The sequence below is a fragment of the Camelus ferus genome, chromosome 31 (genome assembly GCF_009834535.1).
Source record: "Camelus ferus isolate YT-003-E chromosome 31, BCGSAC_Cfer_1.0, whole genome shotgun sequence".
NCBI lineage: Eukaryota > Metazoa > Chordata > Mammalia > Artiodactyla > Camelidae > Camelus > Camelus ferus.
In genome coordinates, this window is record NC_045726.1 from 6132671 (window position 1) to 6160045 (window position 27375).

General features: G+C 42.6%; 1 protein-coding gene across 4 annotated transcripts in view; it reads left to right on the plus strand.

The window, feature by feature from the left end:
* GALNTL6 (polypeptide N-acetylgalactosaminyltransferase like 6) overlaps positions 1–27375 on the plus strand; it is an 803528-nt gene that overhangs the window by 618204 nt on the left and 157949 nt on the right. The gene's annotated exons all lie outside the window — the stretch shown is intronic.

A 27375-nucleotide genomic window follows, 5' to 3' on the forward strand; every position in this document is an offset into this window, starting at 1 on the left:
TTCTCAGTGCCCCCCACCTGTGTTATCACTCCTTTATTTCAAGCCATTATTCTCTACTATGCAAGGTATCATTTGGAATTTATTCAAACCTAAGCAATGGAAAATCCAACCAACAGTGGTTTGAACTAGATAGAGTTTATTTTCCTCATGTAGCAAAAAATCTGGAGGTGATTTCAACAGAAACTTTGCAGGCCAGAGGGAGTGACAATGATACATTCCAAGTAATGAAACAAAAAGACCTGTAACCCAGAATACTCTACCCAGCGAGACTATCATTTAGAAGAAGAGATACGGAGTTTTACAGACAAAAGCTAAAAGTGTTCAGTACCAATAGACCAGCTACACAAGAAACGTTAAAATGACTTATCTAGGCAGAAAAGAAAAAACTATAATTAGAAATATGAAAATAATGAAAGGAAAATATTTTTGGCAAATATACAGTAAAGGTGGTAGAGCAACCATTTACAAACCTAGTAGGAAAGTTAAAAGATAAAATTAGTATATGCATCTTTATCCACAAAAAGTAGTTAATGAATGTACAAAAATATGTAAAATACAGTGTAAATCACAGTCAACGTGGAGGGTGATATTTAATGCAGGTGTTTGAACTTGAGACCATCAACTTAAAATAATCATGAAATATTTAGGTTGCTGTGTATAAACCTCATGGTAACCACAAACCAAAAATCTAAAGTAGACAGACACACACACACACACACACACACACACACACACAAACACACAAAAGAAATCCAAAATCCAAACATAGCACTAAAGATAGTCATCAAATCACAAGGGAAGGGAGTAAATAAGAAGAAAGGAACAGACTGGAATTTCAAAATTGTAGAATAGATAAACAAGATTATACTGTACAGCACAGGGAAATATACACAAAATGTTATGGTAGCTCACAGAGAAAAAAATGTGACAATGAATGTGTATATGTCCACGTATGACTGAAAAATTGTGCTGAACACTAGAATTTGACAGAACATTGTAAAATGATTATAAACCAATAAAAAATGTTTTTTTTAAAAAAGAAGAAAGGAACAAAGAGGAGCTACAAAAACAATTAATAAAATGACAGTAAGTCCATACCTATTAATCATTACTTTAAATGTAAATAGGCTAAATGGTCCAATCGAAAGACACAGAGTGGCTGAATGGATGAAAAACAAGAGCTGCCTTACATATGCTGCCTATAAGAGTCTCACTTCAGATCTAGAGACACACATAGACTGAAAGTAAGGTTATGGAAAAAGCATTCCATCCACACGGAAACAGAAAGCTGGGGTAGCAATGCTTGTATCAGACAAAGTAGACTTTAAAACCAAGACTATAATAAGACAAGTACATTACATAATGACAAAGGGATTACTCCACAGAGGATATAACAGTTGGAAGTATACATGCACCCAACATAGGATCACCTAAATGTATATAGCAAATATTTTAAAACATGAAGGGAGGAACTGACCATAACACAATAGTAACTGGGGACTTTAATACCCCACTTACATCAATGCGCAGATAATCCAGACAGAAAACATCGGCCTTAAAGGACACATTAGACCAGGTTGACTTAATAATATCTGTTAAGTCACTCCCTCTGGCCTGCAAAGTTTCTGATGAAATCAGCTCCAGATTTTTTGTTACATGAGGAAAATGTCAACATTCCATCCAAAAGCAATAGAATACACATTCTTTTCAAGTGCACATGGAACATTCTCTAGGATAGATCACATGCTAGGCCACAAAACAAGTCTCAATAAATTTAAGAAAATTGACTCACATCAGTGTCTTTTCTAACCACAATGCCATGAGACTAGAAATCAATTCAAGGAAAAAACTGCAAAAACAAACAAACAAACAAAAAACACAAACACATGGAAGCTAAACAATATGCTACTAAACAACCAGTGGGTCTCTGAAGAAATCAAAGAGGAAATCAAAAACATCCGGAGACAAATGAAAATGGAAACACAAAGATCCAACTTCTACAGGACACAGCAAAAGCAGTTCTAGGAGGAGCTTCCTAGTGACACAAGACTCCCTCAAGAAACAAGAAAGATCTCAAATGAACAACCTGCCCTTGCACCTAGAGGAACTAGAAAAAGAAAAACAAACGAAATCCAAAGTTAGCAGAAGGAAAGAAATAATAAAATTAGAGCAGAAAAAAAATGAAATAGAGAATAAAAAATAAATAGAAAAGACCAATGAAACTAAGAGCTGGTTCTTTGAAAGATCAACAGAATTGGGAAGCTTTTAGTCAGACTCATCAAGAAAAAAGAGAGGGTGCAAATAAATAAAATCATGAAATCACCATTTGCAACATCATGAATGGACCTGGAGGGTATCATGCTGAGCGAAATAAGTCAGAGAAATACAAATACCACATGATCTCACTCTGTGCGGAATCAGAAAACAAACCATACAGAACAAAATGAAAGAAGACTGGTATACATATGGCACGAACAGGTGGGTGCCAGAAGGGAGGGAATGGGGAGGTGAGCAAAACAGGGGAAGAGGATTAAGAGGTCCAACCCGGGCTAGGTGACAAGTCAGTCACAGGGACGTAACAGGCAGCATAAGGAACATGGTCAGTAACACTGCAATAACTCTGTGTGGGGACAGGCGGCTACTAGCCCTTCGGTGGGATCATTTCATAACATATGTGAATGTCAGATCACTATCTCGTACCTGAAACTCACATAATATTGCACCTCAACTGTATTTTAATAATAAAAGGATAATAGTTGAAGCCACGCTCCATCAAAGACAATTGAGATTACAAATAGCAAACGTTTTTCGACTTAAGCCAAAACTTCTGATTACATCCCTAGTTTAAGATAAAGATTAGATTAAAAATGTGTGCAAAGGTTGAGATTAGGCATAGAAAGTTTAGGGCTAGACCTGGAGCCTCTTCTGGGTTTGTTGATGAATAACAGGCATCAGTTTCCTCTTAAGTGAAAAAAAAATTTATTCATTCATTCTGCTAATACTTACTAAGCATGGAGATATAGCAATGAGCAAGAGAGGGCAAGTGCTTGCTCTAGTAGTGCTTAGATGCTGGCAGGGTTAACACTGGTACCAACACCACAGGGTGGTTGTGAGGATCAAATCACAAAATGCATGCAATGCCCTTAGAACACTACCTGGCACATTGTAGAAATTATTATTATTATTATTATTATTATTATTATTATTATTATTATTATTATTATTATTATTATTATTATATCAGAATATTATATCCTGATAAAAGCACATAATCAAAGGAGAATAATGAAGTGAAGAATAGAAAAATTCTTGACATCCAGGGATAAAAATAATGGAAGCTTATGTTGAGTCATCCAATTTAGCATCTATTTTTGAGAGCCTATTACATGTCAAGTACCATCCTAGGAGCTTGAGATACAGAAGTGATCAAGAAAGGAAAAATTTTAAGGTGTCACAAAATGTCGCTAATCTGGTGTAGGAAGTCCTTGTTCTGTCTATAAGAGCCCCTGCTTCTGTGAGCTTAACTGTCATGTCAAGCAATGATTAAATGTCCGTCATCCTCACCGAGGGCAATCTTTTAGGATCTCTGTCAACATCCTTTTGGTGAAACCATTCTCCGAGAGAGAGGAACTTTCAGTAAACAAGGATTAGTGATTCTGTCAAAGGAGGAAAAAACCCCATTGACATACAGATTAAACATCTGATAAACCGGGGAAAATTACAAACCATATATAAAATGACATTAAAGCGTATTTTAATCAAAGAACACTTATCTTTCCTAATGGCAAAGTTTGTATCTCCTGGGTACCACTCTCTGTCACTGCAATTTATAACTCTTGACTGAAGCTCCCACGTTTCATATAGAAAAACCTGGTCACTCTCTTGTTTCAGGAAACAATTTGCAGTCACCCGCCAATCTCTTCCGTCTAAATCTGTCGGCAAGAAGTCCTGTATTTGAAGCCATGCAGGCCTACCATTCTAGCCCCGTCTTTTCAGGAGCTGCCCAATCTCAAGGAAGGGAAATTATTCACAAACCAGAAACATAAATCTGGTAAATAATGACAAAAAATGTTCCCTCTCACTAATAAACAAACAAACTCAAATGAAAACAATGAGGTATGATTTTTACCTAACACATTAGCACAAACGAATCTTGTTTTTATAAAGGTAATTCCCAGTACTGCCAAGGGAGAGTTAAACTGGTAGCCGCACACTGCCGATGTCACTTTTCATCGGCCTTTAGGGTGGATATCTGACAAAGTGTATCACATCCTATCAACTTTTCCATATTTTCTGATCCAGTGACTCAGTTTGTTGGACTCTATTCTAATTTTGAACAAAATCATATGCATGGAGATGTCAGTCACACCATCATGTATGTTAATAAGATTAGAAATACTTTAAAAGTCAAACAATGAGAGAATTGTTAATAAATGATGGCATATTATTCAAGCAGTTAAAACATGAAAAGTTCTTTAGATTTTTTATATTCTACTTCCCTTATACTCCACTTCATTCAAAAAAGTACCTGTGGCAGGGACATTATGATAAATGGTTTTTTTACACCTAACATATGAAACACATTTTTAAATATGTACCAGAAGGAAACATAGCACACACTAAATAAATCAACAGACTGGATGACTTTTTGTTTGCCGTTTTCCACTTCGGGGGGAAAATTTTTGTGTAATTTTGTAAATAAAATATCGATTTATAAAAGTAACTGCAATAAAAACTGCTTCTAAATTAACGATTAAACTTGATACAAAGCATCCTGCAGTCAGATTTGCGAGGCTTAGCAGGAGCCCTGTGGTGTTAGAACTCACAGTTGAACCTCAGGACCTACGTCCCTTGATCAGGAGGAAGTCCAGACTCCTTCATTTTCAAGTTCCCATCACCAGCAGGCAGGCAGGGCGGCAAAGCAGATACAGAGTAACAACTGTCACTGCCTGTTCTGTTTGCTTGGTTCGTAGGAGAGGGGGCTTGTTCTATTTCCTAGCCCATCAAAGAAAAGTCCTGGAAAGTTAGAAAACGCGACAAGAACTGACTCCAATCACTGAGTCAGAACAGCATTAGGTAGATTTTCCAAAACTAGTGTATTTACACCAAACCTGAGATCAAATACAACAAAGCTCAGATGGACAGCACTCAGAGTCCAGGAACAGTTCACTTTGGGTCTGCCATGTGAGCAAGGCTCTCTTCAGAATAAAAATGGCTCAACTATCAGAGTTTTATAATACACTCAGAAGCTTCTTTAGGTCCAGCTGAGAAACAACAGAGCAAATATACGCTGCAGACAGATATACATACACACACACACACACATACATACGTACATACATACATACATACTCGTTATCACAAGCCTTTCAATGTGGGAAAGGTTGGAGAAAAGAGAGAGGAAAGTTAAAAATTAGAGGGAAAAGACTATGAAAAAGAACAGAGCAGTTCAAGAAATAATTCTAAAAATTAAACAGTTTTCAAATGAAAACATTGCCAGGATGGCTACACATTTTAATTTTTAGAGGCTACACAAATGATAAAGCATCCTGATGGCTTTTCGCCAAAAAGCTGTTAAATAAACAAATCAATTGCCAGGGAAGGGGGACCAAAAAAATTATAATAACCATGCCAAAGAATAATGACTGTGTCAAACTTAAAAAAAAAAGTGCTATGAAGCTGCAAGCGATGGTCACTGGAATGTTCCCAGCCTGCCTCACTTTCTCCTCCGCTCGCCCCCATCTCTCCTCTCCACTCCCCACCATGAGGTCTCTTTAGGGCTGATTCAAATCATGGGCTGTCCCTCTATGTGATGTTCAGAATGTATCTCGTGGCATGAATCATGGTGAAGCGGTTGTGTGGACACACTGCTGCCTGGTCGCATGCACGGCTGCTCACCTCACACTTAGCTCCTGAAGAAGCAAAACCAGGTTGGATGGAAATTATCCTTCCAGAAGCCGACTCAGAACAAAAAACTCAGTGAAAGTTGCATGCACTGGTGCTTTTCTTCTAGGATTTGGAGGAGTCAAAGATCTGAAAATTTTTTCCCGGTAAGGAAGATAAATGTTTAGTAAAACACCCTAGAAGAGTTTCTCAACTTACTGGTTCCTCTTTGCTTAAATAAACTCCCAAGTCTGCCATCTGATGGCTGCCAGTGACGTAACTGCTGCTGAAAAACGCATCAGTGCCTGGTCTCCTCGCATAGCTCACCAGCCAGTCGGTCAGTCACTACACGCACAGAGCACGTGGTCTGTATGAGCTGGAGACACACGGGTGGCGCAAAAGAGGGGAAATAAGTGACTACACTGAGTGACTTAAAGTCCGGAGACAGTAAAGATGCCCATACGTCACAATTTGTTTAAAAAAGATATATATTTTTTCACATTCTTTTTCATTATAGGCTGTTATAAGTTATTGAATATAGTTCCCTGTGCTAGACACTAGGTCCTCATTTATTTTATATGCAGTAGTGTGTATCTGCAAATCCTGAACTCCTAATTTATCCCTCCCTCCCCCTTTCCCTTTCGGCAACCATAAATCTGTTTTCTATGTCTGTGAGTTTGTTTCCGTTTTGTTCACTATCCTGTACCTCAGAAACTAACACAACATTTTAAGTCAGCTATAATTCAGTAAAAGATAAATAAACAAATCAACAGCTAGAGAACCCACACGCCTGCACTGCAGGGGAAATCCACATTGTAAGTCACCAGGGAACATGAGCTGAGGGGCGTATGAAGCCTGGGGCTGGGGTGTTCAGCTCTGTCTGGTGTTTTCTTATATGAAAATGTGTCCCTGTTTATATTGATTTTCTCACTGATGATCAAAGGAGGACGTGAAAGAATTTAACTTTCTATCTCTTTTCAGATATTTAAATGCCTTAGGTCATATACTGGAATGAGACTCACCAGTATGAACATCAGTGCTTTGCAGTTCTAGAAATTCCAGTTTTTCTATTAAAGTTTCCTAAAACAGTCAGTTACATAAGAATAAGTGGACAAAGAAGTACCTTGTAAGCATCTCTGTGAGGCTTTCACATTCATCATCTCCAATGCCCAAAGTGAGGGAACCACACTGAGTGTGGAGACTCACCAGCATCTGACAAGTGCTTTTAATGAGAATGCTGATCTCTCCAGACTTCTAGACTCAGAAAAACAGCTGTGCTTAAGTAAGAGGCTGAGTTTTCCTACAAAATGTAATGTGGGAATCCTTTTTGTACAGCCCTAGAATTTAAATGAAGACCTGAGAGTTGTGATCAGTGTTTTAAAAACATAAGCCACACTAACAGAAAATGCACAAAGAAATAGAAATGATTAATAAACAAACCAAAAATGTTCAGTGTTGCTGATAGTTGAAGAAAAGCTGTTTCAAACAAGATACTAATTTTTCCTAACAAATTGATGGGAAATCATTTAATTTACTAGGTGAGAAAGTCAATTATTAAGACATTTTTAAAAAAACATTTGGAAATACATGTATCAATGTTGGGGTATAAATTCGTGTAATGATTTTCATACTAGGAATCCATCTTAAGGAAATAATCAGCCCAAACCAGTCATATAATAATGTTCAATGTGCAGCTAAGCAGTTACTTTTAATAACAAAAATATACTTTAAAAATTAAGTGAGGGTGGAGGGATAAAGTGGGAGTTCGGGATTACAGATTCTAACTACTGCACATAAAATAGATAAACGAGGTCCTACTGTACAGCACAGGGAACCATATTCAATACCTTGTAATGAAATAATATCTATAATGAAAAAGAATATGAAAAGGAGCATATATGTAAACTGAATCACTAGGATGTACACCAGAAATTAACACACCATTGAAAACAACTATACTTCAATTTAAAAAAAAAAGAAAATACACAAATCAATGAACATATTGATACGTAACTTAAGTCATTAAAGAAAAAGTAAAAGGAAAAAATTTTTAATTAAAATTAAGTGAAAGAGTGGGTGAAATAAATATTATATACATAATAAACAATGATTAAAATGATCCTTTTAAAGAATTAGCATTAAAATGAGTAAATACTTAACTCTTGAGTCAAAAAGCACAACTTGTGTGCTGTGTGTGTGTGTGTGTGTTACCTGGAAGGAAGTCAATCAGACTGGGAACTCTGGTTGTTTCTGGAAAATAGAATCATATGTGATCTTCTGCTATTTGACTTTATTTTCCAAATTATCTTATGTGTGTCCCCTTTACAACAGTGAGGTCATATAAAAGTAAGCAAAGACAGCTTGTCTACCGAAGGTTAACTCAACAGAACCGGCACAGGTTGTCTGGAAATAAGTTTAGCTGCTAAGGAAGAGTGACTGGGAATTTTAGGAAGGACTCTTCATTCACCAAATAATACATATTCGAGAGAAACCTGTCCCTGGGCGTTGGGCTGCACCCCGTGGGCCCATGAGCCTTGTACTTGCCCAGCCTCGAGACCAAAGAAAGAGCCAGAAACAGGGACAGAGACATCAAGGGTTTATCTGACAGGGAGTCTTACGGGCCAGAGGCGAAGGGTCCTGGAGCGACACCCCACCGCGGACGGCGGGCAGCAGGCAGGACGCGGCGGGAGGGGAGGCGGCTGCCAGTTGCAGGGGGAGCCGACCGCGGGCTGGGTCATCGGTTACGGGGAAACCAGCGCTCGGGCAGGTCCCGCACAGCGCCAGGCTAACCACCACCGCGAGGCGGTGTTTCCCCTTAGTAAGCCAGCAGGTGGAGCCGTTCTGAGGATCAGGAGGACGGCGAGCCGGCCGGTGAGTAGGTGTTGGTGACGCAGGGCCCGGCCCAGCCTCAGGTGCACAGAGAGCAAGAGAACCACACGTGGGAAAGAAGACAAGCTACCAGGGGCTGGGACAGCAGCGCCGTAGCGACCCAGGAATGAGTGACCCCCGGGGGCCCCCCAGCGCTGACTCACAGGAACTGCAGCTGGGTTTCCAACTGCTCATCACGGTGTGGCCTACGCCGTTTCAGGAGCACTTGCGAACAGGGCAGTGAGGAAGAAAATGAAACCAGCGAGACAGACAGAAATAAATGTATGCTACACAGAGTATGCAGAGAAACCAACTATACTGACTTACAGAAAATTAACGTTCCCCACATACAGAGCAAGCCGTGGAAATACGTGTAAAACTTGACTTTTTAAAGTGGAAAATAAAAATGCAATTCCATATTTATAATTGTCCTTCAGCATCTGAATGAAAGCAGTTTACTGGAGGAAAATTACTAGGGTAGTCCAACCCAGTGTGATTTCTTAAATTATTCCCCATACACTGAAGGAGTCTAGTCATTTGCTCATTACTTGTTCTTAGATTAGCTCAGTATGATGAAGTCTGGTCACAACATGAATTATCAGTAGCAACAGAGAAACAGGTGGATGATAAAACTTCACAAGTTTCTAATACAGCCTTTGGGTGGACTGGGTGTCGACAACTTTGCAGTAACACTTACTTGCTGGCCAGTCGGTCTTCCCATCTCATCTGCTGAGTCTCCCCGACCCCCACACCTCAGCTGAGAACACGGGGTGTTTCCAGACACCCCTCCACGTCTACCCAGAACACGTCAAGTGAAGACGATGAGAATGGTCTTCAGACCAAACTCAGAATTTTCCAACAAATGCACGTTTGCCCACAAAACAAAAACCAAGTCTAAAAAGTAACTGCGTGGAAACAGAAAAGGCAGTACATGTCAAAGGCATATTTTAGGGTCCTATTTCAGTGATGACCGCGGAGGGAAGGAAAAAAGGAAATTCAGTGAGGGAGGTATTAACAAGCAGCACTGAAGCGTTCAAATGTGACAAGAAGGCAAACACGGACGGACAGAAGGACGGACCAGAGGAGCTCATTCAAAAGCTGGAGCAGATGGAATGGCAGAGATTTTTTTTTTTAAAAAAAGGAAGACAGTCACTCTTCCTATGCCCCTGTTGTGTCTCCTCTGCTCACTTCTGTTCCTTACTTGGCTTAGTAAATGTTTCTTTCCTTGGTTTGAGCAGATTTCTTCATTATCCAAACTATTTTAATATGTACAGTTGTTGTTATGAGGGAAGTTTCAGATTTTAGGCAAAAAAACGTACTCATTCCTCGGTGAAACTGTTGGATATTTAACAGACAGTCCCTCCTGCCCTGAAAACCGCATTTCAGTTATCAGAAGTATTTTGTGCATTCCGTGTCTATGTTGTAAAAAAAAGTCCTTTTCCCTTTCGCAGCTCTTTGAAAAAGTCTGTAATTTACATTAAATTTGCTTAACAAGTTTTGCTGTCTCTATGGATGCTCTCAACAGCTCTCATAGAATGAAAAATGAAAAGAAGATTTGAGGAAGGAAGAACTCACATGAAATAGGACTTTGAATATTTATTTAAACGTTCAGATAATGCAACATGCCTTAAAAATCCCAAGCTCGGATTCCAATTAAAGAGAACCACGCAGAAGCATATTAAATACTTTTCTAAATGAATACAGGCAGCCAAAGAGGGAAGACCTTCACTTGTCCTTCCAACTTCTACAGCTGTAAAGGCTCAACAAAAATTGTTTTTTTTTTAAATGCAGTTGTTGCTGGTCTAGAGTAAAAATTTTGCTGTCAAAGAAAGGATAAATGCTTTCTATCCAAGAATCAAGTGACAGCTCACAGACCCCACCAGGAAGGGAACGGTGCCAACGAGTGACTGCAGGAGTCAACCTGCATTTTCAAAGTCCATAAATAAAGCAGCAAGAGAACATAGTTGGAGAAGGAATCTGTTGGCCACGCTTCCCCCATATGCAGTGGTGGGAACGTCTTTCTGCCTGTTTTGCCAGTGGGGCATTCATATTCTGCTCGATGAATATGAATGGTGAGGCTAACAGAACCCGGAACGGTGTTCCTAGACATTGCTTTTCCAACACAATACAGCTTGCATAGATGTTCTTGGAAAACAGCGAACAAATCAGAGCTGAAGAACGGTGAAGCCATGTAAAACTTGTCCACAGAGTGAAACTGGGGGCTGTCTTTCAGCTTATTATTTGTGTCAGATCGGAAATGACCAAAATGATGCAATTTATCTGTGGGAAGGAGAATGCAATGGGCCTGACACTTACCAGAATACTCAATATAAACTGGTGGAAAATGAAAGAAAATGTATCACTGAGGCCATTTGCTTTCACAGAACACCCCTGTTTGATACAGCAAGGTCGACAAGGAAGGGGTGTCAGATTCAAGCTTTAGAGAAATGGAAGTCCACGCCCACCAAGTCCAGATCACAGCTCCTCCTGCAATTCCCAATCCCCACCTCCTTTGCCCCCACCCGCACTCCATGCCCACAACCCTATGGCCACACCACCTTTTTCTTTCCTCATTAATGAAAAATCTAGTGTCTCAAAATTATTGCTCAGTTATATAAAGTAGTTTATAAAGTGCGAGGAAAAACTAGACCTTTCCATAACCTTTCCATGAAAAATAGAGGAAAGAAACTCGATGTTTATTCCTTGGGAATACCCAAGAACTGAATCATTTCAACAGAATGTAATTAAGACAGGGAAAGTTTGAAAGAAGGGTCAACAGAACCTGGCAAGGGAGAAATGTCAGAATGACCAGCAGGATTTGCACCTGAGTGGCTGGAGGATTGTGGGGCCACTGGCGGAAAGACATCAGGGAATGAAGAAATGTGAGCGGAAAGACAGTGTGCTCCGCTGGTGACATTCTGAATCTGAGGAGCTGGAAAACACTTGAAGGACAGATGTCCAGCAGCTTGGGAGAAATGTCAGAGCAAGAGAGAGAGCTGTGAGAGTCATCTGCTTAAAGAAGAGAGAGCGGAAGGTCTATATTGAGCTTATCCTGGACAGGCTGCTGATGCTTCTTACAAAAAAAAAGAGATTCTCACTGCAATCTGTCTTTGTATTTCCTATAATAAAATAGCATGGCTGGTGCTTTCAATGTTACTATTATTTGAAGTGATGCCATATGAAGGAGGACCACTGAGCTTTGGGGGTGAGACCAACTGAGGGTCAGATCCCAACTGTTCTCTCACAGACCAGGTGACTTCTTACACAGTTAGCCTTGACTCTTAGCCGTTTTCCTTGCATGATGTACACTCATATAAGATTCTAATAAGGAGTAAATGAGCTTTTATAGACAAAAGATTTAGCCTAGCAAAATCTTTATAAACAGCTCAATAAACAGCATCGTAGCTGCACATGGGAGCAGCTCAGGAATGACAGCTGCTGCTCTTAGCCTTTAATGGTTGAGGTTTGTATGTTTCAATCATCAATAATAACAAGTGAAAACCTAAGTATACTTAAATGTTGTAGCAGGTGAAGAACTGCCTGCATTTGACATACTGTACTCACAAAATTATTTCGCCTACTAAGAAAAGTTAATTGTACACAGAAACCAAACAACTGGTAGCAAAGTAGAAGTAGCCACCACAGCAGTACATTTTTCACTTCTATAACTGCAAACAAATTAACTGACTTTTAAAAATTGAAGAACAGTCAGTTACAATGTCTCAATTTCTGGTGCACAGCACAATGTCCCAGTCATGCATATGCATACATACATTCCTTTTCATATTCTTTTTCATTAAAGGTTATTACAAGATATTGAATATAGTTCCCTGTGCTATTCAGAAGAAATTTGTTGTCTATCTATTTTTTTACATCGTGATTAATACTTGCAAATCTTTGGTTCTCACCGTGAAAAATGTAGCAAATAGTTTCCATGAACAAAGTCTCTGTCATTTCCAGCACTATTGATCTGATGGTGAGTTACTAGGACACAGGAAGGTTTGGGGCACTCAGTGGTATCAGACTAAGATTTTTTACCCTGCCGTGGAAAAGTGTCTAATTATACAGATAAACTCCAAGCTTCTAGATTCTAAGTGTGTATACGATATTGACATGGACAAAGAAGATGGAAGAGTAGTTTGCTGACTTCATTGTATTTTTTAATAAAATTCTGCAAAGCTGAGCTGTATGACCAGACCAAAGGGAAAAGCTCATCTGTTCACAGGAAGAGGCAGTTTTGAAAACTCAGGTGTGTGCATTTCCAAAAGAAACTAGAATGGCCTGAAAGGTTAGTTGAATTGAGCAACTGTGCACAATATATTTCCAAATGTAGCAAATTTCTTCAAAACCATGACATGATCACCTGGCATGAACTCTGTTTACCAAAGTGAAAAAAAAAACTCTCCCAAGATAATCTAATAAAATGACAAATAAGAGTAGTTTTCCTAATTGAGAATTTCAGTAACGTGAAACTAAAGTGAGAAAGCTTTTATAAACAGGCCTTCTCGAAGCTTCTGAGAATTTCAGTAAACCTCAGTAGGTTCTGACTGGGATTGCACTGAATCTATAGTTCAGTTGGGGCGTAACTGATTCTTAAACAACAGTAAATCTTCCAGTCCTGGAACACAGCATTTTAAAGTCCTCATTTAAGCTGTTTAAGTCCTCTTCAGTTTTTCCGAGCAGTATTTCATAGTTTTCAGTATAAAGTCACGCACACCTTTCACTCAGTTTATTTCTGAGTATCTGATGTTTTGATGCTGTTGTAAATAGAATTTCATTTTCTTATTTTCTAATCCTTCTAATATATGAAAATACAGTAGATTTTTCTATTGACCTTGCATGCTGAAATCCCAGAACTTCTCTTTTTAACGAAGCTCAATGAAGACATAAACTAAAGATTAAACGGCGCAAAGATTTGCCTCCTCTAGGTGGCTGGTAATTCACAGGGCATTCCAGTTCCCTGGAAATTCTACATTTATTTGATCATCTCTTTAAATCTACCCATCTGAAATCTTGTCTGTCAGTCTCTAATTCAGATCTGATTGAGACAGAAGCTGAACACAGATCAGTGATTCCTAGGACGGGTCTGTAAGAGCGTCTGTGAGGCTGAGGTGGCGGGTCCAATTCCGATGATTATTATGCTTCAAGTGTGCTGCAAGTGATTTGAGACATCTGAAATGAGATAGCTTCTCAGCAATAAGGTGTACTCTCGCCGATCACCACTTATTTGTAACCGCCAATTACCCCGCATCTTGGCTCCGTCCTAGGAGATGCTTGTGACATTTTTTTTTCCAGTTCATGCATAAAAAGTTCTTCAAAAAGTCAATGTGCCTCATCACTGGACTCTTTTCTCTGAAATCACAATAATGGGTGAGCACTGCTCTTCCTTCTCACGAAGCACACACTTCCCTTCAGTTTTCACAGCTGGAAGATTGCTTTCTTCTTCCTTCTGAATGGCCCTCTATCTGGGGGCAGTTTAATGAATGAACTAGCCTGAAGGCTTATCTCCACCTACAAAAATTGGGGTGAGTGTACCTAGTCCCAGATTGTGAGTCCTATGAAAACAGTTTTTGTTTCCCGCTTTTTTCTTTTATGATGCTGGGAGGATAAAGGAACAGAGCCCACAAGTGGCTCAGCCCCCATCTCCAACATCTGCACTGGCAGCAGGAGGACTTGCCCTCTTTCACATACACCTGTTGAACTGACAACATTTCTCCTATGAAAAAGAGAGGGAAGTAGAGGCTTTGGAATACTTAATTCCCTGACAGACTCAAAATTACACATCCAAGATGTCGTAAGAGTTTTCCAGCAGAGTCCCAGAGGTGCGAGGAGGAAACCAACCAGAGAATCAGTTCCGCAAATGCCCACCTGAATTATTCACAGACCCAGAGTCGTTCCCTGACTCTCTTCCAGAGATAAGCAAGGTCCCACTATAGCACAGGGAACTACATTCAATACCTTGCTATAACCTAGAATGGAAAAAGTATGTGCATATATGTAAAAAAAAAAAAAAAGAAATATATATATATATGTATATATATAAATAAAACTGAATCACTTGACTGTACACCAGAAACTAACACAACATTGTAAATCAACTACACTTCAATTAAAGGAGAAAACTCTGCTGACACGGCTATCACACTGGCTTCCCTTTATCCTCAGCTGTAATTCAGATGCAATTTTAATTTTCCTTTAGTTTTATTTTGGCTTAAATTTTAATAGTCTGAATTAACTGGCTAAGAGGCAGACCCTGCTGGAAACTCATACTTACTCCTTCTTCCAGGCCCCCTACTTCACAGAGCTGCCTTCATGAAAAACTGCCTTAACAGCCGCCCTCCCGCTTCCATCTAAGGACGGGCAGGCGGGCTGCAGCCGGGGCTCCGATGCGTGTTCAGGGCTACGGCTGGTCCAGAGAGTGATGCGGGCAGACTTCGCCACCCTGAGGGCTTCGGGTTCTGCCTCTCTCGTCCCATTTGCTGAGCTGCCCACCAAGCTCGTCGCTGACGGAAATAAAACTTGTTTTCTCCGCTGAGCGCCCCCCAGGATCCCCTTACCCACCCTCCCACTGACGAGTGGCTCATTCTTTGAAGACCGGACCACCCATCATCAGCCATCCTGGTGGAACCGCTGTGCCGCAGAAAGAAAGCCTCGGTGCCGGTGCCAGCGGAGCTGGGGCTCCAAGGGCCACCGTGAGGAGCGGACGTGTCCGTGGAGCCCAGACCTCTCAGTGGCCCCACCAACCAGACCAGCTGGGCCTCTTTCAAACACAAAGGGGCTTCAAAACTCAATTGAGCAGTCATGGTCCGCTTACAGGCAACAAGATGGAGAACTTAAACAAAAAACATAGGTTTCCCACTTACACAGCAGTGGTGCTTGGCTGGTACGAATGATCCACACTGCCATCACAATGTCTAGATGGCCAAGGAACTGTCTCCAGGCCTCAGTGTTTTTAGTAATTTCAAATCAGTATATTGGCAAGATAATTAAACCTGCTAAATCTCATTTGCTTTTTTTTTTTTTTTTTTTGAACAGAACTAACTGGTTGGTTTTAAAAAACGTAAGTCTGCAAACTGTTGTTTTTAAAATGCATTTAATCTTGGAAGAAGGAGAGAAGTCATTTTCCCTCGATTCTTGTAGGTCCTTGGCTGAGACACCCCCTATAATATAAGAGAGATTAACAGGAGAAAAATTAACTTTGTGTGTACAGGGGCGCAAAATACATGACATCCAAAGAAGTGAGCAAAGCAGGTAGCTTTTTTACCTTCTAGGAAAAGAAACAATACATTTGTGGAGAACTGACAAGACAAAGAAGTTTGAGTTTGAGGGGGGAAGTCAGTGAGGCGGTGGCAGGGCTTGTGACACAGCCCTGAGTTCCCACCCCTGGCGGCAAGGGTGTCTCTCCTCCTCCTCCTCGTCCTCACACAGGGAGGGTACCATTCACGTGGGAGACTTGTTTTCTGCTTTCAAGGGGGACAAAGGAGGGTCAGAGTGTCCATCTTGTACTGGCTTTTTCTTAAGTAACTGTAGTTCAAAATAATCAATATACCAAGATGGCCTGTTTCGAGGTGGCCTGCCCTGAACCCTGTCATCTTTGTGTGGGTGACAATAAGGGAGAGAAAAAACAGGAGATGGTGAAATTTACATGCCCCAATTTCCACCCAGCTTTAACCAGAAACGTGAAAGTTCCTAACTTCATTTACCTCTCCTTTTCAGAAGACTAAAATCCTTTCCGCCATGAGAAACCCGAAAGAAAAACCCTGAAGGCAGTTCTGAATAGAAATGACAACCTCGAAGGATGGGCAGGCATGTTATTTCCGTTAAAAAGAAAGATTCTGATATTTAAGGTTTGAGGTTCCTTTTTTCAGAGCTTCACTACCTGGCAGCTCGTACGACTTTCAAAAAAAAAAAAAAATCCAAGAATAGAGCTGAACCCTCCTTCCATGGCAACCCTTAGAACTACTGTTTGATTAACGCTCGCGCTGTCATAAGGTGACGCCTAATTATACAGCCGTGTTTCACCCCTTATGTGGAGACCTAACAGCCGGGCAGCTCAGCTTGAGAACAGAGACGTGAACACCTTTTAGTAAGATACACGCCCCCCGCGTGCCCTTCCCTCCTCCCCCAAGTACGCTGCACGACGTGCTTGGTTTGGCTCCACCACGGGGGAGAGTCTCCATCAGGCCTCTCTCCTGCTTACTGCCACAAATAACCGCTCCGAAGACGGTCTGAATTAGCTTTCTGAAAAGCGCTCTCCATTGTCACAACTGCTGTCAGTAAGTGTGAGTAATTGCAGCTCTGCACAGAGGGGCTTTTGGAAGCTTTAACCCATTATGGACTTGGAGTCTGTCTACGGCAACCATTCCAAACAACAACAGAAGAAACACTTTTTACAGCGCTGGCAGCAGTTAGAGACCTGTGGGGCTTGCGTCTGACTGGCTGCCTAGAGTCATATTAACGAGAGAGGGACACTGGAGTGGGGTGACAGTGAGCTCAGAGATGTCCCTCCAGCCACACACAACCTGCCAAGTTCTCCCCCTCCACCGCTGGAAGCCCTGGACGCCCTGCCTTCCGTCCACACGGCCCATCTGTCAGTCATCGTGCCGGCGGTGCCCAGGCAGCGATGGGAGTGCACTCAGACTTCCCAGATGACAGCGGGCACAGCGGTGACCTGAGAACATGAAGAAAGGTGTTGTCAAGCCATACAAATCACCACGGTCTCAGACTTGACTTCTCTGCCTTGATTTACTGGCCTTTAAAATCGAGGGCGGTTTGGTGCATGGATTCTTAAATTCATGCTGTCTTCATCCATTGAGCAAAGCCTTTCGGAGCACCTAGTATGTCAGAGGTGCTGACATACTCCGCTGACATGCTCCGCTGTGAGCAGAACGGAGTGTCTGTACTCACGGAGCTCCCATTCCAGGAGGGCAAACAGACGGGGGTGCACGTGTGCACGTATGCATGTGTGTGTGTGTGTGTGTGTGACTCAGGGATACAGCTCAGGAGAACAATAAATCGGGGCGGAGTAAACACAAAGCACCAAGTCCTGGGACTAGGTCGGGGTGGGGAAGGAAAGGTGTGCTTTTCACAGAGCATCCTGGCGGGGCCAGGGAGAGAAGGGAGCATCTTTGCAGGTGGCAGCACGGAAGGGAGCAGCCCAGCTTCACGCTCCTGAAGTGAAACGCTCTTGGGCGGTGACAGCCGCCTCCTCCTGGATCCTCGCACTGATGCTGGCTTCTCAGACTCCAAACCGCCACCAGTCTGAATGGGCCAGGGCAGTGTCCAAAGGCATCTTCAAAGAGCTTTTGCACACTGGCACTTCATCCTGCCCACAAAGCTCAAATTCTCTAGGGGTCTGCCGCTCCATGACATGCTGTTAGTCCAGCTCCGTTTAATCCCGAACTCACCTCCTCCAAACACAAACAGAATCCACAGGCTCGACCACCGATTTCCCTGTTACTCACCACGAACTCATGGCGGCCAATGTGGCTTATTCCACCTCGAGGCTTAAATCGTCTGTGCCGAGGTTGCCAGGACGACCTTCTGTTACTCTGTCTCCACAGGACACTGACGGCAGGTGGAGTAAACAAGGCTGCGCCGGGTGGGAGAGGCCATGGGGCCACCTATCTTCCAGTACACACTGGAATGTGCTTGGTGGTTTGTGAGAATTGAGTACATGACTCATTGTGTGGAGAGTGCGTCTCTATTAAATAAGTGACGTTGAGACGCCAACCATCCTTCCCGCGCTTGGGATGCAGTGAGAGGGCCACATCAGTGGCCACCGCCACGTCCTGTGGGAAGCAATCCATGGGGGAATTCCAATTGGTAATCATGCAATCAATGCCTTCTTCTGAGCTTATAATTACAGAGTGGCTTTATGCTTCTTACTGTTGTGACAATAAACAACAGGACAACGGGACACAATAAATGAAGCTGCCACTGCTACAACCTAGGAAGTAAAGAGAACTCACCACGACGCGTGTGTGTGTGCTCCAAGCCCCAACTGAACTCGCTGTGATGTCCAGTCCCGGGAACCGCCGTGTGGCTGTCATCACCCAAATGTTGTAATTATGGGTTGCAAGGCTTAGGAAGAGACAGCCCCACTCAGAAATAGATGTATTAAATGCAACCACTTGGTTGGAGGAAAAAAAAAAAATCTCACTTCATCGGAAGCCCTGACTTGTTTTCCAACAATTTCTGTTTTTTGCTGCCTCCCTATCAAATCATAGATAGAAAATTAAACTAGAAAGCGGGAGAGAGGAAAAGGGAAGGCACTGTGCGATGAATTCACTGAGCACTTAGCATCCATCCGACACAGCGGGCAGTATGTCTTCTCACTGCAGCCTTCGCACGGCAACACGGGCCCCACAGCAGGGTCGCGATGGGCCCCAATTCAGCCTGCCAGCAGCAGGTTCCAAGGCTCACGTTATAGGCTGGGAGACTGAGACCCAGACCCGTCCTGTGATACATCTAAAGTCCAACAGGTTATGGGGGAAAAAAAACAGAGTGTGTTTGTAATGAAGTGCAAATAATTCTGTTTGCCGCTGCTGTTACAAACTCCCTAAGTCATTCTTTGATTTTCCTGGTCTTTGAACAATTCGAAGAACAGGATAAATAAATATCGTGAGTGACGTGTTAACCTGCATGTAATTTGCCCATAAAGGCTACACACTCCATTCCCAGATACCTGGGGAGGGCGTTTCTGTCTTGATTCCTCTCTGAGTTGGGATTTCTTAATTTTTCTCCTCCATACACACCCCCACCCACCAACATAAAAACGCACAGTTTAAACACACAACGTGTAAGGGGAGAAACAGAAACTCACAGCCGCCCGAGGGGACAGTAGGCGCAAAGGCACGGACATGACCCGCACTCGTGGGCCCACGTCTGGGGGCACTTATCTACAGAAAGCCAGGAGCAGCAGAGAAAGCCGTCAGAAGTGCGTGCAGCGGAGCGCACGTGAATTTGCGGCCCCTCAGCGACACGCAAGCTGGACAGTACCTCTCGCATTACCCTTCCCCTCTGCCCCTTTGTTGGACGTTTAGTTTTCCTTCCTGTGCACTCAAGTCCACGACATCTTATACATATCCCTTGATTGAATTTAATGTTTTTCTCCAATGACTCTGTTAATTCCTGTCCACAATAGAGAGTCAAACTGCTGAAAGCAGAAAGGAAAAAACCGTCTGAAGGCTGAAAGCCACCGGGGCCCTAACAAGCATGCTGCGGCACCGCGGTTAGCGAGTCACCGCAGCACGACGCTCCACATGTGCCCTTCAAGCCGGGAGAAAACCCGCAGTGCGACAGCCGCCGCCGCTGGCCCTGCCTGGGTGTGCATCAGCTCGGGGCTGGGCTGCCGGCCGCAGGGGCTCTCTCCTCGCCCCAGGACAGAAACAGAGCAGTGAAGATACGAGGATACTCTTCAACTCTGACATTCAAAAACTTGAGTTCTTGAACTCGATGTTTTAAAAGTCCTCGCATTGGTTTCTACTGCTGCCTGATGACCGATCACAGGCCGAGCAGCCTGGAACAACACACTCTCAATACGGCACAGGTTCCACGAGTCAGGAGTGCAGCCGCCGCTTGGCTGGGTCCTGTGCTCAGGGTCTCACTGGGCCGCCATCAAGGTCCCAGCCAGGCCGAGCTCGAATCCAGAGGGTGGCTGGGGACGCATGGGCTTCCAGCTTCTGTCAGGCAGTGGGCAGCACAGGCTGCCTTCCAGGGACTCCAGGTTTTTGCTGGAGGCAACGCAGTTCCTAGAGGCGGCCGAGAGCTCCCAGCCACCGGGGCTTCCGCAGCCTGGTCATTCGCTCTGCCAAGCCGGCCGGGAGCCTCTCTCCCCAGCCCACTGAGACGGAGCCTCACAGAAAGCAGCCTAATCATGGGGGTGACAACCCCCCTTCACAGGCCACAGCCAGGCTGGCTTCGCCGTTGTCTGTCGGTTAGAAACAAACCCCAGGTGGTGCCCGTGTGCAAAGGGAGGGGTCACCACGAAGGTGTGCGCACCACGAGGTGAGAGCTGTCGGGGAGTGGGTATCAAGTCCTAGATTTAGGAAGGAAAGGAGTCCATGCATGCAGACCCGGGCACCATGTGCAGGTCGTGGAGGATGCCCGGCTGGTGCCATGTGGCACAGCACAGCGGGAGCCACGCCCCTGCTCAGCAATATCCATTCACGGTGACGCTGACCTTCTGCAGGGAGAGACCTGGCCTTGGACACGGTGCAGTTATGTATTATAAAACATCTTACTCTGTCTCCTGAGGCTTCCAAATTCAAGTTATCACCTGCATCCTTTATCAAAAAGCCATGACTCCATCAAGCCATTTAAAACAAAACCAAGGTCAGGCACAGATGCAGTGAGTCACCCTGAGAAACCTGCAAAGTTTAGAAATAATTAGCCATATGCAACTGTTCTTGCTGAAATTGTACATATTTGGTCACCTAAGTAAAAAAATAATGCTGTCCCATCATTTACCACCTTTTATTTACTGTCATCACTCAGTAAACCATCCAAATATTGTTACAATTTCTGGCTATGTTCCAAAGTCCTTATCTTCCAAATCATGTTTTAAATACTCCCCCAAGAATCGGAGGAAGGACTTTTGGCAGATACACTTCTGGTGGGAATGTAAATCGGTGCAGCCACTGTTGAAAACAGTATGGAGCTTTCTCAGAAAACTGAAAACAGAACTACCATTTGACCCAGCAATTCCACTCCTGGGTACATATCCGAAAAACACAAGAACACTAATTTGAAAAGATATATACACCCCAATCCAACGTTCACAACAGCATTATTTACAATCGCCAAGACACGGAAGCAACCTTAGTGTCCATCAACAGATGACTGGATAAAGAAGATGTGTATATATACAATGGAATACTACTCAGCCATGAAAAACCCCACAATTTTGCCATTGGCAGCAACATGGATGGACTTGGAGGGCATTCTGCCAAGTAAAATATATCAGATAAAGACAAGTACTGTATGTTACCACTTATATGTGGGCTCTTAAAAACTACAGCAAACAAATGTATATAACAAAAAAGCAGCAGACTCACAGATACAGAGAACGAAGTAGAGGTTACCAGTGGGGGGAGGGGTGGGGGGCTGATACAGGGTTAGGGATGTAAGAGGTGCAAGCTATTAGGTGTCCAGTAAGGTACAAGGATGTATGTGCAACACAAGGAATACAGCCAATATTTTATAATAACTATAAATGGAGTATAACCTTTAAAAATTGTACTAAAATTTTTAACTTTTTAAAAATAAAAATATCAAAGAGCAACCATACTAAGACAGGTAATGTTGCCCTTAAATCCTCTGAGACGAAGCCCTCCTTGCTCACCCATTACGCTGCAGACTTCTGGGTCTTCATGTGAGTTCTCCCTGGAACACTGGAACACATCTGAAGTAGTTTTGCTGAAGTAAATTCAGTCCTCATATCCCATCAGCTCAGTCTAAAAACGGGTTGATTCTTCTTGGAGAAACCCGCAAATCCGAGGTCTTGAATTTTCATACTAGACTATCCACAGATCCACACACAGTGGAGTCAGTCGTGCCCAGGTCTCCTTTATTCCCTTGCTCTCCTTTTAAACTATCGCAATACTCATATTCAGATACCTGCCTGCTCCTTCTGCTTCAGGTCTTCTTATCCAAAAATTGGCTGAGCCGGCTGGTGTCTAACAGGCAGAGCTCAGGGAACCTACAAGCCTACCCTTCCCCGACAGGGTCCCACGTACCGAATCTAGAGAGACCTTGAGCTTCACTGTCAGGCAGATCTGGGTTCCACTCCCAGCTCTGCCTCTCGGGGTTAGTTCATCTACTTCTTTGATCCCAGCTTGCTCACCTGTTAAACTTAGAAGGCCTCATCACCGTCTACCTGGCAGAGTGTTCCAAGGATGTACACTTACGCATGGAAAGTGCCATTTCCTAGGAGCCCAAAAAAAATGGCAACAGGGTTGGTTGGTTTGTTTTTTCCCCACTCGATCAACATAGCTGGACTTTCATTACTTTAGGAGAAATAAAGTCACAGAGCCGTGATGAAGTGGTATGCCCGCAGTTTTTACTGAGGTCAGAAATGAGGACCAACTACAGGAAGAACGCTTCCGCATCATTTCTGGCAGAACCGCCATTTAAAGGCGCTACATCTAAAAGTGAACGTAGACCTTAAAGACCCAAGTAACTTTCCTTGGAGTCTGGTCATGAAAATGCTCGCCTCCCGTGATGCACTTCTGCTCTCCTCTACTGCCAGGGAGATGTGTCTGCCTCACCCTATCTCCCGGGGGGGGGGGGGGCTGTCCTGAGCAAACGTTTGTCTAGCTAGAGGTTCTAAGTCCAGTTTAGCATGTGAGAGAATATTTGCTTCAAAACCACTTGAGAAATGAATAGAGTACTAAAGAGTTACATTTTAGTGCCTAAGTGTTTACCTATTCCAATTCTTCATTTAGTATGACATCATGGAAATACTCCTGCAAAGTTGGAGGTTAACAAAATTGTGGTAAATCAGATCACTGAAGGGGTTTGTAAGGCCTATTGTTTCTTTATAAAATGAAAGTTCTTTAAATTGCTGTAGTAAACCTGCCTTTAGTAATTTGTTTATTATCTTCTTTCAAGCAACATAAACTTATGTCTACTTATTAAAATTTTATCCGTGGAACAATCAATAACATTGATGGACTTTAAGCTGTAAGTTTAATTCCATCATTAGCAGAGTTGTACACGAGACAGGAGTAAAGTTTCAGTTACTCCCTCAGGGATATTTTCTAGTTTTTTTTAGTAGTCAATACTTCAAGCAAAACCCTCAGTCTGGCATTTTTTTTTATCAATATTCTTAAATTTAAAATAAGATAGCACAACATCATTTTAATAGCTCTTAGTCAAATGTCAAAATAGTGATTCTCATTAAGAGCAGGAGTACCGGGAATTTTTTTTCCAAACCACACGTGCGAACGAGCACCGCTACACGAGGCTCCTACCGCTGCTGTAACAGACAACCACACGCTTAGTGGCTTAACGCAGCACAAATCTATGATCAGAAAGCCGAGTGAGCTGGCAGGGCTCCTTTCCTTCTGGGGCTTCAGGAGAGAACTCGTTTCCTTGACTTTTCTGGCCCCTGGAAGCCACCTGCATTCCCCAGCTCAAAGCCCCTCCTTCCGTCTTCAAAGCCAGGCCCCTGACGACGCTGAGCCCACCTAGGTAACCCACGAAAACCACCGCCCCCACAGCAACTCAAGCTCCTTGATTTAATCACGTCGGCACAGTCCCTCCGCCACATAAGGTAACATATTCAGAGATTCCGACGACTAGGATGTGAGCATTGATTCTGTCTTCCACCACCACCAGCCAGAGCTACCTAAAGGCCACGTAAGAGGGCATGAAGGAGTGAAGGAGGTCAGACAGAGAAGGACAAAGATCGCATATCACTTATATGTGGAATCTTAAAAAAAAAATGATACAAATTCTGTCAAACCGAACTCAGACTCACGGGCATAGAAAATAAACTATGGTTACCAAAGGGGGAAGGGCAGGGAGGGATAAATTAGGAGTCTGAGATTAACAGACACACACTACTATATGTAAAACAGATAAACAGCAAGGACCTACTGTACAGCACAGGGATTATATTCAGTTTCTTGTAATAGCAGATAATGGAAAAGAATTTGAAAAGAAAATAGATACGTAAGTACGGGTTTAACTGAATCACTTTGCTGTACACCTGAAACTACACTGTAAATCAGCTACACTTCCATAAAAGGATTTTAATAGAAGAAGGAGGAGGCATGAAGGGGCTGTGTAGTTGGAAGAATTTCCAGGGAATTCTAAAATTTACCACCTATCCCCACACTTCTCCCCACTGAGAACCTCTGGGATAGAAATTATGTTTATAATTAACTGATTGCAATTTAGATGAAGTGCTTGCTTCTTATAAAAGTAGAAGTGATCTCTGCCATGGGAAGCTTCCAGAAACATGACTGGGGATGCCACCCCTGCCCATCTAACGCCTGTGGCCACCACGCTCCTTCTGAACCTTAGCCCAAATCCCAACAAAACCACCCTAGCAAGCAGGACAAGCCGAGTAACTACGGGGCGGATGCCATCACTTTCTTGCTGACGCCAGCACATCTCCGTGGGAACATAATTAGCACCTGTCTTCACTGTCAAGCAAATGGAAACAAAACCCAGTGGAGAACAGAGACTCTTATCCCCTGTGTGTTCTGGAAGCCATATCATTCTTAGCCTTTCCCTAACATAAACAATAGAAACTAACGGAATAAAATACAAGATCTCTGAAAATTGGTGAACGAGATAATGATAAATAGGAAGACATAGTAAGATGATAAAAATTGGCTTGAAAAAATATATGCAAAAATCAGCTGGGACAGAAACAGCTTTGCAAGAAGGCTCGAAACTTCAGGATACCTTAGACTTTTCAAAATACTTCGGTATTTGTTATCTTATTTAAACTAGATTTATTCAACCTAGAAGAGAAAGCAAAAAGAGAAAATAACTATTCTTCCATTGTATGTGAAGGAAATCATCAACAGGAAAGAGAAAAGGAAAGCATTTCAAAAGCTGGAGATTCTGGAAGCTTATTTTGATTGTAGCTTTGATAATTGAATAAAGAGCCAAAAGAGAGCTCTGGGGAGGATTCTAACAAGGAAACAACGATCTTAACAGGCGAGTATGAGTACAGTGCTACTTCGAATGCAGAAATTTGCATTCCTCGGGCACTAAAGATGGTTAATTAACCTGTAATTGTCAGCGGCAGTAATGCGGTAATGTTTGGCTGAGGATGAAATAATCCAGCAGCAAACACAGAGGAAGTGGAATCATATCTTCAAATGATGAACATAAGCCCACTAATTAGGGATTCTGTTCCTTTTACGGCTATTTACTGAGTGCCCGCTATGTGGCAGTGAAGGAAAACAAAGTCCCTGCTCTGGTGACACTTGGATTCTGTTGGAAAGAGACAGAATAATCACAAATGAAAGTGTGTGTAATATGTCAGATGGTCGTAAGAGTTAATATAAAAAAAAATAAAGTAGACAGAAAACACACAGAGATGGGAAAGAGGGTGCCTTTTTTAGGCTGGATTCATGTGAATGCTGTATTAAAAGAATTTCTAAACAATCCCCCAGAGAGAAATGCATGCAGAAGGCATTCGTCATCACTGATCACCTGTTTGGTTAAGTCAGGACTTTTACTCTCTGGAGCTTATGTTGAGTGTGTGTGGGAGTTTTTTGGTGTTTCTTATCATTTATATCCTTTCCAGTTGAGGAAACTTTAGGCCTCCAGAAATTAGTTCCAATCCATTAAGATTAAAGGTGATCAATGGTCTTGCTTCTAAAGAATGTCAGAAGCATTTAAGGGAAACCTCCTTCCACTGCAGCCCAGTTAACAGTTTCACAGCTGAATGGGAAGGGGGAGTCACGTGCCTTGAATCTTCTAGGAATAAAAAGCCAGTGACTCCAAAATAAGGCAAACCAGAGACACTAATGGGAAAGAAAAAACTCTGAACTTCAATTCTCTCTAATCAGCTGGCTGCCTGCCAGTCATGGCCACCGAGCTGCTTTAAGAAAACTCAGAAAACATAAATCCTTTAAGATGGGAAGCTCAAAAGTGAATATTTCTCTTTTGTCTGTATCTACAGCACTCTTGGTAGAGGCTGGCAAAATGTGAAGTTTCGGACAAATTTCAAGTAGGACGTAACTGTCACCATTCACTCTGTCATTCAATGGGTACCATATTTTTCTTCCCTCCTATTTTAGGAACATGGTTAACTAATCCACTTAGGTATTATGTCATGGGAAAAAAAGGATTTTCTTGCACTTAATTTATACGGTTCTCTAGTATAATAAACATTTGCCTGCGATTATTTTGTTCTTGTTTTCCATTTTATTTTGTTGTGGTCCATTCAAACTGAATCAGTAAACTCCTCTATCGACACATGCCAAGTGTTCCCTCTGAACACATCAGTTCTTTGCAAATCTCTCCCAGATGTGTCCCTGATCTCAGTGACTGGCTCATCCAGAAGAAGACTTCAAAGCAGGCAGAGCGCGGTCCTTCGCTCAGGTGTTTTAGAAGAGCATATTCTTACGGGACGTGCACAGTCTTTTAATATGGGAAAGATTTAAATTTGCATATTTAATCTGCGAGGAGTATAAAGGAAAAGTAATGAAGGTTCAAAATTTCACAGGGGCAATTTCTATTTTCATGTGGGCTGAATTCACGGGCATAAAGAGAACAAGCCATTGCAGGTTTCTGTAATTTATCAAAAGGTGAATTCGGTGCCGCTCGGAATGTTCTCCTGGGAAGTTTCGTTTGCCCTCTCGCATGATCAGTCTGCTGTCAGCAACCCCTGCCCGTCCGTTCACTGGGACCTCCCTTTCCAGCTGCTGTTAAGGTTTCCACCACCGTTACTGCTGTTCAACCTATACTCCAGGGAAAGTAAGTAACAGAACAAAGAGGGGAAACAAGTAACCTTCCAGGGAATGTTGCCAGATGACCCTGCTCACCAGCAGCCCAGTCCATAAGCGTAGAGGAAGAAGTGCAGATCCAGGACATACTGATCTTGCCGCAAACAGGATCAGATCTGTTTGAAATGAAAGCTCCTTTCTGGAATCT